General features: G+C 38.7%; 1 protein-coding gene across 1 annotated transcript in view; it reads left to right on the forward strand.

Moving 5' to 3' along the window:
• The first annotated feature begins 305 nt into the window (after window positions 1-305).
• LOC139735562 (uncharacterized) overlaps window positions 306-17,880 on the forward strand; it is a 34,366-nt gene continuing 16,791 nt past the window's right edge. Inside the window, exon 1 of the mRNA XM_071646320.1 lies at window positions 306-387. The gene's annotated coding sequence lies outside the window, so the exon portion shown is untranslated. The remainder of the gene's footprint in view (window positions 388-17,880) is intronic.

Here is a 17,880-nt window from a genome sequence, read left to right on the forward strand (position 1 = left end):
AAAGAACCTGGTGTACCAGAAAAGGGGATCCCGCGCCTTGCTTCAAATGAGGCGGTCATCAATTTGGGCAAGAGATCCTCAGTGACACATACGAAGAGTGAGCGAAGGGCAAACGAGTGGAGGGTGAAGATCCATCTCGGCTTCTACTGCTGGAATTAGCCTGTCAATGGAACAACTCGTACACGGGATCATGGTCAAATTGAAAGTACAAATTTGATGAACGGTCTGCTACTGTCTACTTAGCTGTAGATTTTTGCCGTAAGCAGAAGTTTGTTTTCTTGGTGAGGCGACAGCGCGCTCTCGCTCTAGTCGATGGCAGACGATACTTCAAAGGGATGAAAAAATCTTCTTCTGGCCAACAGCTGAAGAATTTCACAAGGAGTACGTGTGAGTATTTCTTTAATTTTCTCCATCTAGGTTGACCTTCCCAAAGGAATGAAAGGAATTGGGGCGTGTAAAGCGCGCACATCTCTGTGTAGCCCCAGTATGACACTAATCGCGTATAGCCGAAGTACTGCTGGTAGACAATAATTGCTGGAGTGCTTTAGAAAGAAACCGTGGAAATAAGCCCGCAAAAATTATTTCCCTTTCTCAATCATACGCTTTTTAAGCACGAGTATATAGGTTATGATGTAACCTAACACGGATAGAGATGCATTCATACCACTCCAGTTATGCAACCTCTTCGGAAAAAGCTTGTTAGACATAATCATTTGTGTATTCACTTCACCACGCTCTACGTTATCAGACGATCTCTCAATACTCCCGTTAAAAGTGAGAAGAGGGCAATGTTGTAGGTTACACCATTACTTTTGCTATCATTATGATTGATATTGTCAGTGTTGTTATGAATGCGATATAATGGCGATGAAGGTCATGATTATCATTTATCATTAATACACTATTATCAATTCCATGATAATGAAAGAGGCGCTGTTTACAGATTTGAAAGAATATCGTATTGGAGATATCTAAGCCTATTCAGGACCACACACACACACACACACGCACACACCCGGACAAGGCTAATAAAATAATTACTCCAAGTATATATATATATATATATATATATATATATACAAGAGTAGCAAAACAACAGCGTTTGTTTGTCTTGATAAACAGTCAAATAATTTTATAAATGTTTTCCTTCTCTTCGAAATTACGCAGTTGGAAACACTACAATTCAAGTGATTATATCATCGTTAGGGTTGCTTTGAGTTACCTACGTCATTCTTCTATACGACTCTGTCGGAGTTTACAAACCAGGATTAATTGCCTGAAAGGAATATGTTGTGTGTATGTTGTATTACAATAATGTGTGCATGCACATACGTTCCTCATGATTGCATGAAAATGATTCATTTGAAATTCCATGCTGTATTTATGTGGTCTGTAGTGGTGTCTTCTGATTTGACAAAGATTCACTATTTTATCTATACACTGTACATTTTTGCGAAAATATCATATATCCTATGACGGTCGCAAGCTCTTTGGTTTGAAATTGGTATCTAGTATATTACCCGTCGAAATATTGCATAAAGATATACATGTTATCTCAAAATCCTTATGAACATGCTACAATGGTTACAATTAATCTCTAAGTGTCTCGTGTGATATGAGATGAACAAAACTAAGTGCGAATTACACGCTCTTCCTGGATAAAGTTTAAATTCGAAAAAAAAAAACGTAATGAAATGAAATTATTTTTTGGTCATATCATGTCTGAGGAAAAGGAACGTGGATCAAAAGAAAAAAGGAGTGTTATACAGAGGTTTCAGCTTAACAATGAACGTTGCTAAACCACGTTTATTCTGAGTCAGTGTGTACACGTTAACGTATAGAACGGTTCCGCCTTGTACACCACACACGTTGGAATATTTTGCTTAAACCCGTGTCACGGGCAACTAATGTCACACCACATACAAAATATGTCCGTAGATATTTTCACAAGAAACGTTTCCAATATTCGGGTGTAAGTTTATCCATGGGGATTCCAGCCTCAAAGCTCCCCTATATTATTAAAAGGTTATTGCGAGGAAGATAGCATCTCCTCTTCCGCATCATCCGATGTGTACCCTTCCTGACCCTCCCCTGCACGGCTGGGTGAGTGTATCAGAAGTGACGAGAGCATGCGTTAGTGGCGTAAACATGTTTGCCTCATTTTTGTTTTTCTCTTTCTCCTTCTTCTTCTTCTTCTTTTCTTGGTCTTCTTCTTCTTCTTTGATCTTCCGACACTTCCGTATGCCATGGTATTTTTATCTATTTATAAGAGTTGGGGCGGCCTTTTCACGTTTACTTTGACGGCCTCTTTCGAAGGCGTTTGTTGTTAATAAATTCTCAAGATTTGGGACTTGACAGGGACCTTCCAGGTTGCCGAAAATGGTCAGCATCGTTTTGTTAAGAATGAGACAGGATTTAAACCGGGAAATGAGAAACTGAGTTGTTCCTGAGAACCCTGCTGGAAAGAACACAGTGTGAACAAAGTGTGAACACAGTGTGAACGCAGTGTGAAATCTCTTCACACTGTTAAATTCGAGTGTTTTAACGTGTGATTACAATGTGATTCATCAATTCACAGTGTGAAACAAAGCTTTACTATGTGGACACACTGTAAACACATTGTGAACACACTGTGGGACAATGTGTTCCTTCTATAGGGAACTATGCACCATGTGTGTCCCAGGCTTTCCCGACGTGGCAACAGCTACTGCATGCAAACTAGTTCCATATCATTGCAATATATAGGCCTACAATATGTGCAGGCGGGTAGTGGAGATCAATGAATATGAATACCTTAGAAAACCGACCTAAAGTGATTTAATGACACCAATCATGCCATGTTGATGCTCCAGCTGCAGCTGGTTGCCTTTCTTATACAGTTATACCACACATCAAGGAAACACGAAATATTACACCGAATGTTGTGATGGTTCAATGGGTTGTCTATATTCGTCTACGATCGGTTTCGTTAGCGATTTGTGATAATAGGCCCTATAATTATATCATAATTATATCAGGAATGGGGAGTCAGTTTGTATTATCGCTATTGGAACGTTCAGTACGGTACAATTCGATTAGATCACTATGTTTGGGGTTTCTTCCTGGTCATGAGACTTGGCTAAAATTGCTTGCTTCATATTCACTCCATCATACCAAAGCAATCGCAAATATTATGTTTGTAAGTCCTCTGATTTTCTATTAACGTTTAACTCAGATTGACTTTTGTTATTATTCAAAAGCACTATCCGCAGTTTCGACAGGGGGTATGAACACAGTCCTCACAATTTGTTGTCATTTTCATTGAGAGCATTAGTTTGTTGATAATACAGGATGCAATTCATCACTTACTTAATGGCTTTAAAGCCATCGTTGCCGTGGTATTAACGTACATCTGAGAGCATTAATTGCCAAGATGAGATGTCCCTTCATTCTGCCATCAGACCATGAGCTCATATTTTCGAACCCCTTCTTTGAGAGTTTCATATACTTTAAAACTAATCCTTAACTTATTGTGTTCAGACAACGTTTTAGTCGACATTGGTATTGTGTTGACGAACGTTACAAGCCATCATTCGATGTCAAATGTAGAACACACACTTTGCACCTACTGAATGAACGTATACCTTCGGATGTGTATACGATGTCTGAAACAGAGAATATTATAAGCAAGACATTTTGCTCATCATGGATGCGTCCAGTATCGTGCTCAAACTATACTTCTCAACAACCATGTCATTAGCAGGCTTGTTTAAGGATGCATGATGTGAATGCGACTTGGCAACGTTGCAGGTATCGCCTCATTAATCAAAACGAGTGAAAGGAACAGATTTAGAAAAACAAAACAAAAACAAAAACAAACCCACCGCTCTCTCGGTATTAGGGATTTAATGAATGCATTCCAGAAATTGCACAAATCCCTTTCCTGTACCGATAGATAGTCAGTGCCTAATACCAGTGGTATAATCCCATAAGGACAGAAAAAAGGTTGAATGAATTTTCTGGATTTCCTGAAAACAAACGCAGATTTTGAGAGTGAAGTCATTCCAGTCGCCTCTCCCTGACTAGCGCATAGATCACTGTCGTCATGCTAACTTAACAGATAATTGAAGGCATTCTTGAGGAGCAGGCACGATCACCGAGGCACCTAATAACCAAGATGGCCCGCGGCTAATGAGTGACATGCGTAGATTAGATAATGCAACAAGGAACAAATCCACGAGGAAAACTGACCTCGTCACTGGTACGTAGAAGCTAAACAACGACTACTGCAACTTTTCAAAAATTCATTTTTCCCCCATAGAATTGATGACAGTAGATTAAATAATTTACATTAGTATTGCTACTTGTCATAATGGCGCAACGATGATGATATGACCGTCAGTTCTGTACAACAAAATACATATCTCACTCTAATTTGCGACACAGATGACGGTAGATAGTCCTCTTTCTCATAATTTTGCCTGTGTAGCAATTTATTGATCACCAACCCATTTTCAGCTCGCTGGCGAAAACAACAACAACAACAACAAATGTCATCCAATGCTTACCCGCTGCATCCCGATCTAGAATGACGCCTGCAATGGCGGTCGTGAGGGGAAGTCACAATGTTCAGAAAAGGGGAAAAAAAAACGTCTGTCGCTTTCCTTCTTCACTTTCGAACGGGAAAAACAGGAAACGATCAATAATTGGGCACACTTGATTCTTGACCCAATACCTGTGTTAACTGGTACAGGAAGGACGAGAGCTTTCATACAATGTGTTAAAAAACATCGCGCGCTGTCACCATTCTCCGATGCGTCCCTCCCACTCAACTTACTGTACCCACATTCGCACCAACAACCAACATCTATATCTTTTAACTTCCGTGTCTCTAGTATAGAAGTACCTTTCTCAGTTCTCAGGGTCTATGTTGAGTCTGATTGGACATAATTGTGCTGCGCACGCAAATCTCGATAAGGTACATACATTTGTACGTGTACATCCGTGGTATATCAACGTAATGACACATAAATTTCCAAAATCTCACTAATTCGGACATTCTTTCAAAGCACAAATATTGTAATCGGCAGGTTGTCTACGAATATTAACTGCTTACATTGATCGTCACTTGAAATACGAATCCACGCTTGATGCATCTAGACATATAAACAGAGGCATAACCTGAATGACTTTGTCATGCTTCTTTCTCGTTTGGCATTTATTTCCAAACTACGCATTGGCTCTTTTCCGCTCATCAATAACATGTGACGTAGTTTAACACACCCAACCCCCGCTGCCAAAGTTAATGACAGTCTGCTATATGTTCGTCGATTATGTTGATTCATTCCGTCTACATTTTTGAGAGCTACACCATACCTTTGTACTTCGTATAGGGTCGTCCTTACGGGGCAGTGACCCCCAGCGAAATTCACCCGCAGGGCATTTTACCCGCTGGGCATTTCACCAAAATGAAACGTATATATTTTGTTTTTGTTTACAAGGTCTCTACTACAGTATCTATGTCGAAGTCCGGAGGTGTATAGGCAGTTCTTCGAGCCAAATGTTTGAAAAAGTCAAACTTACACCAGACTCGTGATATCCCCCTCGTGACATTTAAGAAGGCCAAAATAAATCAACGCAATTTGTAGAAGCAGATGTAGAAGGTTGTTTTATCAGTTGCGTGTATTTCATCAGGACATAAACAGCACTTATAGAATAATAATATTATGTTAAAAATCAATTTCTCTATGCCTTATAAAAGAAAACCCATCTCTGAATAGCAAGAGCTCTTCATTTTCAGGAATGAGTTTACTGCCGCACTTTTTTGTGTGTAAAACAGGTATTGTCCATCGGAACGTTTTATGAATCGTGTAAAAGAAAATAACCAAATCATGTCTTTCGTGTTTGGTTTTCAATAGGAACAGTAAAACAAAAACGGAATAGATGCTTGTCGAGGTTTGATACAGTTTGATGCGGTTGTTGTTGTTTCATTCAGTTCTTCAGTCTATTTAGTTGCCCATAATGTCAGGTTCTCTCATTTATTAGGATACTGACAAAGGAATTTAATCTGAGACGATGATAATAAGGTGGAATGTAATGTATCGAATGGTTATAGATTGAATTTGACAGCCGGGCAGGCAAAACATGCACATGACATAAACTGCTATGACTAATTTCGTCGAATTTGTTTTGTGCACAAACTTACTCTGTTGTAATCCGTATACACTATTTCATGCAACTTTCGACGATATGGAGCTCACACACACACACACACACACACACACACACACACACACACACACACATACATACACACACACATACGCACATGCATAGATATATGTAGTATATTATATATGTAATTATAGATATATGATACAAATAATATGATTATATCATATTATATTACTATAGTATATAATTTTATGCTATAGATGTAGATATAGAATGCACAAGTATAGGGATATAATCATTATTGTATATATTTTCCTTAGTGACTGAGAGGAGAAGAGTGCTCTTCCATCCATCTTTAACTACTTCTAGGATGAAGAAATCAACCTGAAACGGGTATATACTCCATACTCTTGGTATTTTGACCTGTGAGTACTCCAAATGTACGAATTCATGCATGACAGTGTACGGTGACTTACACATTTATTTCTGTGCATGTATGTGTGCTTACGTTTTGCTCCTCGTATTATGGGCCTCAAGATGGATAGCGGAGCACATACACGCATCAGAGGCCAGGCTGCGAGACTGATAGTCCCTTTGCTATTCCGTATAGTAAGCTTTTGTCACTACACCCCAGGTTATGTGCAGTGCAATAGAACATTTTGAAGCACCATGCCAATGACTATATACTATACCACCAACCCCTCCCTACCCCTCCCTCCTGAAGAGGTATGCGCTTGGTAGCTGCCCTCGGTGCAGGGCGGCAACAACATAGTGTCACGGTCAGAGGTAACGTCAGAAGGCCTAGACACTCGGTCTTGTTTTGTCTTCATTCGTCCAGCCATTAACCGATCTCTCTATACCTATCTATCTCACTTCCACCATCTGTTTGTCGATGATGTGTCTTTCTCTCGTGTAGCTAGTTCATCATTGTCACTCCAGAGCAGATGTTTATATTTTATATCACACACACACACACACACATATACACACACACACACACACACACACACACACACACACACACACACACACACACACACACACACACAATATTGCTCCTTTCTTTCTTTATGCTATATCCACCCCGTTTATTCATTTAACTTTTCTTCTATCCATGCATCTTTCTTTCCATTTATACCTTTTTATTCTTCACCTTCCTCCCACTTTCAGATTTTTATTAGTTTATTTTTGTCTTCATACTTCTGCGAGGCTGTTGTCATCCCAGTGGCATCTCGCCAAATTCTCTTCATCCCAAAAATTCATTACGTGCGAGGAGGTTGCTATCCTGTTTATGAAAACGTAATATTATCTATGTCAAAGCTGAGATATTGCACGTTATAAAGTGGCGCGAATATCATTATGAAGCCGCGGACGACATTGTGCGAAGAAGAAGGGCATATGAGAGGAAAGCATGAGTGAGGACGTGGCCTAAAAATGGCATTTGTCCTGCTGTCTTTACGGAGCTTTGCCTTTTCGAGAGTATGTTATCTCTGGCTCAGTGCTTAGTGGAGACATGCAGGGATCCTCATTAGTGTGTCAACTGTTCATGCTCCTCCCGCCTGTTATGAGAGCGAGAAATACGGTACGCATTCTCTCACTACCTACCGCTTTCACTGCTTCGTTATTACCGTTTATCGCTGCTTGATAGTGAAATAAATTTCACCACACTTCTACTACTTCTGCTGATATTTGTACGTTACTACCAGGATTACTACTACATCCCCATATAAATTCTTCATACTTCCTACTCTCCCGCTATTACTATCTTCTAGTACTACTGATACTACTTTCTCTGATGCAACGGAATGTCATTATAAAATCGCGCTAATTGAATAAGACCAGATGATAAAAGCAATAACGGATAACAATAATAATAGCAATGATGATAATAATACAAGTATAAGTATCATCATGATTGAATGAAATAACAATCATTATTTTTTGAACGTAAATGTCGCACCACAAGTCTGCATTCCATCTTCGTATAGTCATCATCTATTTTCGTTTCAGATATCCTCGTCATTTTCCTTATTAATGCTTCTTTACTTCCTGCCAAAGTGAAAGTCTTGATTTAACCATACTGTATTTTTGTTTTCGCTTTGAATTCACTTTTTTAAAGGCTTGTTCAAGGGGATACAGTCAAGTTATTAATCAAACTGTAAATCTGTCTGTCACTCATCTTCAATCATTCTGCGATAATCTATCGTCGACTGTGAGAAGAGAAAAAGAAGTTACAGAAAAAGCAGGTTAAATTCCCTCGTGCCATGAGTGAACACATTACCACTATAATTGAATCATGGGTATCATCTGCTCAAACGTGAGCTCTGGCGTGATATCCATGATATAGTGATACCGTGGGTGCTATAAGCGGATGTATCATTACTAAGCAGAATGCCTTATGGGGTAGACGATTCGTGTAAAATTTGATCTGTGGTTAACACTTTTTAGAACTGTAGGCTACACCTTGTTCCACATTGAGAAGAGTTGTATGTCGCAGCATATAGGTAGCTAAACAAACTATGATTTTAATTTTTTTGTAGGAACGTCTGTTACTGTGAGTTAGTGTCAAGCCCAGATACCTTATAGGCCCATATTATGTTTATAGGTTGAAGGCATTGATTTGTCGGTGCCTCACAAACGAAATCAAAATCACTAGGTGTGTTGCTGGTAGCCTGACATTTCAAAAAAAAGGTAGCTTCTGTGCATTCTTGCTGTGGCGTCTGTGTTGCTCCGTAGACTGACGCCAACGAGTCTGAACTCACACTATCCGCCGGAAATCCGGCGATTGATTTGGCGGAAAGCACGCAGTTCTGTGACGATGGTGTCTTGAAGTTGCCTCGAACTCTTAGCGATTTTTCTGACATCCCATCATGACAGTCACGAAGGCTACACGCCATAAAGGTGTTCGCTTTCAAGCTGTGCGATCAATCCGCTGTGTGTGGGTACACCATCACCTGAGTCCATCTCTGCGCGTCTCATCGCGAGTTCCGACTGTCACGCTCGTGATTCGATCGTGACGCCAGCACAAGTGCCATTATACAGAAGCAGGCGTCACACAATCCCGAAATACAGGTTGAGCAAAGATGGACACATAGTGAACGAAAATGTTCAAATTCGGCTCTGGTCGTATAAATATTCGGTCATTCATATTTAAGGGCATCTTGAGCCGTCATACGATCGTCGGTTGGGTTCCACAGGCTCCAGCAGCAACTTCGTGAGCAGTGGCAAAATCTTCTGGTGTCTGTATCCTTCGGGAAAACTTCTTGATAAAGAGTCACATCTTCGTACTGTATAGCCTATGTGTGTGGTTCGGGTGAAATCGTGCAAAAAGGCCTTCTGTCCTTGGCTTCGGTTATTGAATAGCTGTTGACCATGTTTGGGACCGACTTCGCACGAAATTGAACATTTCATAATTGTATTGCCATCTCTTGACCACTTCGGGACAGTGTGACGCCACCCTGAATAAGCCTGTATACTTTATAGGACCCGTCCCATTGGGGGGTCCATCCTATACTAGAGGCATGATGGTCTCTCCACCGGGGTTTCGTCCGCGGTAGTCTAACTACAGCGCCTGCGGGACTCTGCTGCATCAAAGACCCCTAATTCCTATTGCTGTCAAGGCAACCACGTAGTGCATCCAAGGGACATCGATTGGTTGTACGATGAAAGGCTATGCAGTCTCTCATGAGATCAGCCCCATTAGATCAGTAGTTCAACACACATCTTCGCTATTCACAGATGATCTCTCACGCTTCAAGACTTTCAAATATCCCTAAAATCAGATATGCCTTGGAACTTAGAGTGATTTTCTTGACAAGTGCAATACTATCATACATTATGGTAACTTGACACTGTCAACAGTATCGGCTGAGAATTGTCTATATAGCGAAGTCGGATAGCACCATGGGCACAATCCCGTGTCCGCTCCAGGAGTCCCTCTGCCTTACAAAGCAAACGGCGTTGATGCCTCAGAAACTTTTTGTCAGCACTTGACTACACGCTTTAAATCCCACACTTAGTGTGCCGTTGGAATTTGGTCAAAGCAAGGATTTTATACTAGACACTAGTCTGATAATTCCTCGGTTAAAGCAAGACAAATTATGTCAGCCTGCCATGAACTCGAGAACAGGCATCCGAGCAATTGTGTTATCGGTGTCACACGTGCGTGTGAATTTACGTTCAGTTCAGTTCAGTTTATTTCTGCATTCCGTTTTCATTACAATGTATAACAAAATTTGACGATATTATGTCATAAACCATGAATTGTTCTGGCATAAATACAGATTATCGGTTACGATTGTATAAAGAAAACATATAAGGGAAAATACAATGTCAAATTGAATGTAAAGGAACAGTTCAAATTGGGTGTAAAGAATATATGAATATCATATGAAATTGGAAATGCAGAGCTTGACTAGACAGATGGTCCCAGAATAACTTACAACACAATAGACGAAACTATCTTGAAATACAATTCTATATCTCCATTCATGATATATGTAAAGTAATGTGCTAACTATAGGTGCAAAATAAATACAAGACCAACTCGAAGGATGCTCGCCGCAATTGCTTCTAAACCCTGAATACAATACGAAAAAAAAATGAAGCATGTTGGCATATCCAGTGAAATATATTTATGAAGCAAACTCAAAACTGTTCGAAAATACCATCAGCGTATATGAGCGAAAGAGAAATTTCGTCGGTGGCGTGAGCGCAATGTCGTGTTCATAATTACGTGTGTACGTATCCATGCATCAGTAGTACTCCAGTAATATACAGGAGAAATCTTCTCTTCAGAAGAATCTCAAGGTTAAACGGTCCCTACTTTTCAGTATAAACATGAGCAAATAGGCCATTTTAGTAACACATTCATCATTTTTTTAATGCGTTCCTTTGTGACAAAGGTTGCTTGGCAACCAGAAAAGCTTGCCCGAGACTGCCTGACATAGCAACATCTACCGGTAAAACATGTGAATAAGAGTCCATTAGTCAATGAAGTGCATTCGATTTGTACAAATGGATAGAACGGCGTTTTATGCTCAAAGTAAAAAGATCCAAAAAATTGAACATTGATAGGAAATTTGCCTATTGCTAGTCGCCATCTCCGACGTCGTAATTATTCACGATTACATTCATTGCACACGGCGCCTTGGTGGTTATTTATGAGACAAGTAAATATTTGCCAGACCAATTCTGTACTTATATGTTTTACATACAGCTATCACACAGTAGACGGGTAGCTGGAAAAAGCAGAGACGTGTTATAGAATGAACGAAGATCGATATGGGCGTAGTTCCCTCAGTTCAACAGTGAATCCTATACATGCAAACTGTGCTAAACTGTGCGATGCAAATGACCTACCATGGGGCTGTATACCAGTATCAGATGTCATGGCACTGAGGCAGATGTAATTATGCAAGACAAACTCCGCAAATTCTGCTCTCTGGGCGTCAACAACGCCTTCCCCTTCGAATACAAGCGACAGTTTACACTTGGCTTTACCAGCTAGGTTGCCATGGTAACTGAGCCGAATATTATCTACAAAATTTATTTGCGTCACAGTGCGTTGAGTCCCAGTTGGCAATAAAGGTATTGGCACTGCAAGCAGAGTCGTGTCAAATGATTTATCTCTCAGCTGTAAGAAAACAGAGCAGACACATCGTCAGCTAATTAACGCCCAAAGATCGCAGTACTAGTGATCACACATCTCATAAAAACTGATCAGTTTAGAGTGCCACTAGTTTTACTTTATTTGCCTTCATGGTTCTGTTTTTAGTAAGCACCACTCCGTCGGTATCTAAAATGAAATTAACTCATTTGATTTAAAAAAGTGTTAATTTCGCTACAAAAATACCAGAAAAGCCCTTAATACGTCTTAAACGGCTGTTTGGTTCCTAAAGTACAAAAAAGGAATATAGATTTGGTTGACACCACGGATATTATAATTAACGCATCCATTGTGCTCATCAAGTCCATAATTAAGTTATGCATAGTACCAAACAGATTCAACTTTCTTATCATTATGCCAATTTCGCTCGTATTTCCCCGATACTTTACTCTTGCTAAACTATACATTGATTTTGAAAGAGGATCCAAAGTTTTATGACAAAACATATCAAAATATTTTGTTTTGATTAATTTTGCTTGGCTTTGCTTGAATGTTCTTTGCTCTGCGTTCATTTCATTTGTTTTCCTTTTTTCGATTGTTTTATTGTTCATTTCTTTTCTTTTTTTCTTTGGGAGGGGGGGGGGGATTGTATTCCGACTAATCCGGAAAATGAATTCTTTGTGATAGTTCTACAGAAGTCCGCAGAGTTAAACTTGAATCACTTATTTGATATAAATAGGAATATCATGCTATGACCCTGTACAGGTCTTTCTTGGATGAATACATTATCTCAATTTAGAATAGTTGAAGTGCTTTGCAAAACTTGGAAATAAAACAAAAATTTGCCCACACAGTCAACCCATAAACCAGCAGTTTCTTGTCGCTCTCTGGGTCTCGTCGGTTAAAAATATGTTCATGTCTCATACAGACCCATCGACGAGTTTGCATGACCGGGTGTGTGCTAAATTGAGGTTAAGTGACTCACTGCTATGAACGCAGATGTTCTGTCTCGTGCCTGTCGTGAAACAAACATACCCTCGAACAATCACAATCATGAGTGACGTGTGTGAGGAAAAGGTGATTTGAAGACACAGCTACTTTACGTACATAAATAATGTGCGTAAAATTAATGTATGTGTATAAATACATGTGAATATATATGTATTATGTATATATTTTGTCAATGTGAAAAACCGGAAATGACATTAAAACGCTCCATCCTGCCGGGGAAGCGCATATCTTTAAGAAACAAAACAACAAATAAGGCTAGTATTCGCATTTCTGGGCCCCGTTTTATCAAAAGATCAGGATGCGAAATTGATCTTTAACTTTAAAATCCCGTTTTTTATTTGCAGACATGATACACATAGCTATGTTTGCATTATAATATATATACACACACACACACACACACGCACGCACACACATATTTAGAATGCATATTATGTAATATAAGGATTTCAATCAAATATGAAAGGAAGAGATTGTAATGTATCATTAGCGTCCAGCAACCTTCACTGATTGCACAAAATGTTCAACGCGTCACGTGTCTTCATATATATATATATATATATATATATAGATATATAGATATATAGATATGTAGGACAGAGAGACAGAGGAGAGAGAGAAAAGATATTACCAGTCCAAACAGATCGGCAACAGAAATATATGACGGGCCAATCCAGGCTAAGTGGAGAGATTAACTCCACTCTTTAGAGAGATCAGTTCCGTTCTCACGGCACTTGATGTTGACATCGCGACACCATGTGATTGTGAATCTATTTATTCAAAGATGGCTGTTTGTAAACGTTCGAGTCTTTAACCGTCTTTTCGTTCCCTTTAAAAGCATACAAAACGAATGAGAATGAGTGGCAATGAGTAAAAATAAAATCTTCGAAATAATACATTTCAATAGAACAAGTATTCTTGCCTTCGAGATCACGGTCTAACGCTATTGCTGTGCTGTATTTTAAATAATTCTATTTAATTACGGGATTGCAGATTTTCAGACTTTGCAAGATAGCAGCTCTTGCTGTAAAAGTCAGTATACAGTGTGTTCCCCCCCCAAAAAAAAAAAAATACAATCGGGTTATTGCATTGATAACTTCCAATATTCAATTTTCAATTCAATTCAATTTTATTTCCATTTCCATTGAATAAACAGAAAAAATATATACAATACATTTACAGAACAAATTTATAACAATTTCAAAGAAAACGTACAAGTGGTCACGAGTAACAACAGAATTTCGTTTCTAAGGTATATACCTAATACAAAGATTAGAATGGAAATGGAGGGTCCCACTTAAAAAGCAAAGCTTGTAGGGTATGGGACCCTCAAAAAATACGTACACAAGGTCAAAGAAATATGATCTACATGCTCAATATGATCAATATGATCTACATGCTCTACAAAAATCCTAATTTCCCTTTGACCACTGAAGCAAATCGGATACTGGTTTCTACAAGACGCGGATAATAAGTTATAGTTTCATACCTTGAAATTGTATTTGGATTGATTCACTATTTTTAAAGTTATCATTGCGGACGGATCCGTCGTAATGTTGTTGTTTGGTTTTTTTTGGGGGGGGGGAGGACATATGGTATAGTGACAGGGGCATGTCATAATTTGTAGTAAGTATACACATTAAAACAAAAACTCCACGTAGTCATAATTTCAAGTTCTCTGGCTTGGACTTATTGATTGATTACCTGCGTTTCCTCAAACCTCTAATAATTACGAAATTTGATCGGACATTCTTAATTGTTGTCCGCATCTCTATGTCTCCAGTCTCATGCATGACACAATTTCCATCACTTGCTTCGACACCTCATCTTCTCATTTCCTCCTCCATGATAAATTGTCTACATCTTATTCCCAATAAACAAATTGTTATTCTCTTCCATCAGTCTTGACATTTGTCGGGGAACGTTCCGACCAATTCAACGAAATCTCGTTTCACTATGGGGAGTCAACACGTCGTTTAATTTGAGTGGACTTATTACCCTTTCCCCCTCACATTACTTATTCATGGGAGGGACCGCCAAAATGCCATCAGCTATTTCTCCGCAATGAAAGGCCAATCTGTTTTTGCGGTGGAAACGTGTGTCATTTAGTGTATCCGGTTCGGTCTTTCCCCCCGTGCTCGATCCTGAAATGTCGCACTGTTCTTCGTTTTCGCAAATTGCTCACATTTCTTCTGACGATGATTTCGTTTGAACGTTAAAGGGTTGCCCATATACGGAGGTATTTCCATCCGATGGACATTAAAGTCAGAATCGCAACGATCAGACATGTCCTGATAAACGTCAAGCTCTGACACACGGTCTTCAAGAAAGAACATCTTTTTAGCATGGTATGGCACCATTACCATATTCGTCACTACGGCGATGTTCAAAATGTATTAGAAAAAAATATTTCGACGTACATCTAAATTATCTATCTTCTATTCATTTTCATGTTCTGACTACACTCGAAGCATGGCATTGTGTCAATGAATAGTCAAGCAATATTTTGCCTGTATTATCAGTGTAAATGTATTTATTCATAATGAGGTGGAGAGAATATACAAACTGACTTACTCATCACTACAAACGCATAAACATAATGATATGAATAAGTGTGTAAACTCTGTATGTGCACAAATGGAAATAATAAAAAATGTGTGCATATCTGTGTGCGTGTGTGTATTTGTTTGTTTGTTTGTTTATGCGCACGTATCTTTTACAGGCATTTGTATGGGCGGGGTCTTGATGCTTGTCTGCAGATCAAGTGGGTTTCGAGCAAATAATTTATGCTAATCTCGAAGGTGTTGGTAATCACATGTTCCCCGCTCAATTTCCGTTGCTATGTTGACCGCCTCATTTTTTGAGAATCAACCTTGGATCACATCTGCAAACTTGTAAAGGTCTTTTCCTTTCACGTACCGACGTGACGATAGGGAGTAAAATTTGCGAGACAAGTCTAATCGATGTGTGCCAGAAGAGTTCAGAACTCGTTAGCTGAGATAGATGGTCCGCAAATCGGAGAAGAGAGAACACCATCAAAGTCTCACTCTCCATCTCTCCATCTCTCCATCTCTCTCCCTCCTCTGATCTCTCACCCATCTAAAATATATCTTCCCCCTATCTATCTATCTATCTATCTATCTATCTATCTATCCAGCTATCTATCTATCCAGCTATCTATCTATCTATCCATCTATCTATATATCTATCTATCCAGCTATCTATCTATCCAGCCATCTATCTATCTATCCAGCTATCTATCTATCTATCTATCTATCTGTCTATCTATCTATCTATCTGTCTATCTATCTATCTATTTGTCTATCTATCTATCTATCTATCTATCTATCTATCTAATCCATCTATCCAGTCCATCTATCTATCTGTCTGTCTATCTGTCTTTTCATCTTTCTTTCTTACAAGCAAGAACATGAACCATTTATCCTGACTCTTACTCGAGAAGTAATCGAGAGAAAAACATGGATTTCTTATTATCTGATAATCACATGAGTATGAATAGGGATGATTTTTGTTGTAACGCAGTGATCCTTTTATTGCATTTCTGCTAGTATCATCTCATACCGATATGTTTCTCCCTCTCTCTCCCTCTCTCTCTCTCTCTCTCTCTCTCTCTCTCTCTCTCTTTCTCTCTGTGTGTGTTTGCTCATGTTATACCTTTCCTCTTGATAAAATTGCTCGGCAAAGGAAAATAAAAATTGAAAATAAGGAGTAGAAATATTTAATATTGCTCTAAAACAGTTAACTTACTCTATGATCCATCCATGATACCTTAGGTCTGTATAGAGCTCACTTGTATTCGCCTACTTCTATCAACTTCAATACAATTTTCTTTCATAGAGGTTTGTTTTCCCTTTTACGTTTTCACTTAGTAATGTCAAAACTCTTCGAGGGTTAAATTATGCTCATTATCTGGGCCAATTGACCTCTGCGTGGCACACGAGCTTACCAAATTGGATAACATCTTTATTTCTTGAAGTGAAAATCCATTGCATAAAAACTTGACCGGATTAACACGTATCAAAATACAGACAAACTGTTACAATAGTCCGTTTTCCTCATACGGAAGATAGGAAGGACATGGAAATTTTGCAGTTTTGATTTTATCTTACACAATTTGTACTATTCACAGTTACAAATTCAGAGTTGCAAATTAGATCAGGTGACAATGTCATGAACTCATATCTATATTCCTAGTCAATTGCATAAACACATTTTCTCTATGACACATTATCCCTGTTGACGTGAATTTATGGAGGACGAATTGTATCTTCCACATCACATTGCTCGCACATTTTGCGCAGGTGACTTCGCAACAGGAATTTCTGTATAAAACAGCAGAATTATTAAAAGAAAAAGACAATTCCATATAATATCAGCCAATTAGAGATTCGTGTGAGATGACGATATCATGGCCTCATTGCCCAAATGAATAATATCCCCTCTAGCATAATTTTGTCAGTAACAAGTCGACGGAGGATGTACTTTTAATGAAAATGGAATCTTGCGGAATTATCCTTACATTTTCTTTATATTGTTGCTCATACATGACTTCAGGAACTGCAGTAGTCTTCTTATCAAACGATGACGGCACCAAAACTTCAGTAATGCAAAAATTTTAATCGATATTGTCTGATTTTCCTGAAATTTTCTGTAATGAATTTTGTTCTACTGATATTGCTGCTTTCGCCTATCCTACATACATATTTATGTTTTAGTTTTCCTTAAAACGTTATTCCCCATTTTGCTCAATCACTGATTTATCATCATTACTATTTCAATACTGGCTGTCACTTCGTCATAAGATATTGTGATGTGTAGTTTTATGTTTTCAAGAAAGATGATATTAAATGAGTCACCTTGAATCAAGATCACAATTACAAGCATGCTGGATGGTGCTCGTCGGAGATCATATATATTCATATATATTCATATATATATTTTTTAGATAACAATAACTGATAGAAATGCATCTCTCACAAACGTTGAAGGCAGAATTTCAAGTACTTCACCATGGATGTGCATAAAATATGACATCATCGACGTCAACCACGCAGACGCTCGTACCATCAAGAAAAAGCAAGCTACAA

This window comes from Diadema antillarum, unplaced genomic scaffold (assembly GCF_040938485.1).
Source record: "Diadema antillarum isolate AM-2024a unplaced genomic scaffold, OU_Dant_1.0 seq00000585_RagTag, whole genome shotgun sequence".
Lineage (NCBI taxonomy): Eukaryota > Metazoa > Echinodermata > Echinoidea > Diadematoida > Diadematidae > Diadema > Diadema antillarum.